Genomic DNA, 1,790 nt, shown 5'->3' with positions numbered 1-1,790 from the left:
GATGGCCTAGAGGTAACGCGTCCGCTTAGGAAGCGAGAGAATCTTGAGCGCGCTGGTTCCAATCACGGCTCAGTCGCCAGTATTTTCTCCCCCTCCACTTGACCTTGAGTGGTGGTCTGGACGCTAGTCATTCGAATGAGACAGTAAACCGAGGTCCCGTGTGCAGCATGCACTTTGTGCGCGTAAAAGAACCCACGGCAATAAAAGGGCTGTTCCTGACAAAATTCTGTAGAAAAAACAAACAAAAACACTTCGATAGGAAAAACAAATAAAACTGCACTCAGGAATAAAAAATACAACCCTCCCCCCAAAAAAAAACCAACCAAAAAAAAACAACAACACAAAACGGGGTGGCGCTCTCAGTGTAGCGACGCGCTCTCCCTGGGGAGAGCAGCCCGAATTTCACACAGAGAAATCTGTTGTGACAGAAAGAGAAATACGATACAATACAATGAAATCTGTTGCTAACAAAAAAAACGAGAAATACAATAGAATACAATCTACATATCTTTTTCTTTCTTTCTTTTCTTTTCTTTTCTTTCTTTCTTTCTTTCTTTCTTCCCTTCCTTCTTTCTTTCTTTTTATCTTTCTTCTTGTTGTTGTCCTTCTTCATTTCTTTCTTTCTTTCTTTCTTTGTTCTCATGAATGTTGTTGTTGTTGTTCTTCTTCTTCCTCTTCTTCTTCTTCTTCTTTTGTTGTTGTTGTTGTTGTTCTCCTTCTTTTGTTGTTGTTGTTGTTCTCCTTCTTTTGTTGTTATTGTTGTTGTTCGCCTTCTTTTGTTGTTGTTGTTGTTGTTCTCCTTCTTTTGTTGTTGTTGTTGTTCTTCTTCTTCTTTTGTTGTTGTTGTTGTTGTTCTCCTTCTTTTGTTGTTGTTGTTGTTGTTCTCCTTCTTTTGTTGTTATTGCTGTTGTTCTCCTTCTTTTGTTGTTGTTGTTGTTGTTGTTCTCCTTCTTTTGTTGTTGTTGTTGTTGTTCTCCTTCTTTTGTTGTTGTTGTTGTTCTTCTCCTTCTTTTGTTGTTGTTGTTGTTGTTGTTCTCCTTCTTTTGTTGTTGTTGTTGTTGTTCTCCTTCTTTTGTTGTTATTGCTGTTGTTCTCCTTCTTTTGTTGTTGTTGTTTTTGTTGTTGTTGTTCTTCTTCTCCTTCTGCTGTTATTGTTTTTCTCTTCTCCTTCTCCGCCTCCTCCTCCTCTTCTTCTTCTTCCTCCTCCTCCTCCTTTCTCCTCCTCTTCCTCTTTCTTCTTCTTCTCCTCCTTTTCCTCTTTTTTCTTCTTCTCCTCTTTTTTCTTCTTCTTCTTCTTCTCCTCCTCCTCTTCCTCTTTCTTCTTCTTCCTCTTCTTCTTCTTCTTCTCCTCCTCTTTCTTCTTCTTCTTTTTTTTTCTTCTCTTCTTCCTCTTCTTCTTCTTCTCTTCAATGCATGTATCAATGCCATGTCCGTCAGACGATGGGGGAGAGAGCAGAGGTTAAAATTAGACATGCTTCGTGGTGCCAGAGGGAATTATGATAAGGGCTGGGGTAATAGAGGTTAGTGTGTGTGTGTGTGTGTGTGTGTGTGTGTGTGTGTGTGTGTGTGTGTGTGTGTGTGTGCAACAGAGACCAATTTGTCTGCCGCAGAGTTTAACTCTCTCCATACGAACGGCGAAAGAGACAACGTTAACAGCGTTTCCTCCCAATTACCATCATCAAAATATTGCAAGCGGAAGGCTCTTATACTGAAGACGTGAATGTTGACAAAGAATACCACAATTCTGACGACAGAAGCTAAAGGTTGGGTCATTTAGACACCCACTGGAC

The sequence above is a fragment of the Babylonia areolata genome, chromosome 9 (assembly GCF_041734735.1).
Source record: "Babylonia areolata isolate BAREFJ2019XMU chromosome 9, ASM4173473v1, whole genome shotgun sequence".
NCBI lineage: Eukaryota > Metazoa > Mollusca > Gastropoda > Neogastropoda > Buccinidae > Babylonia > Babylonia areolata.
This window is presented reverse-complemented; position numbering follows the sequence as displayed.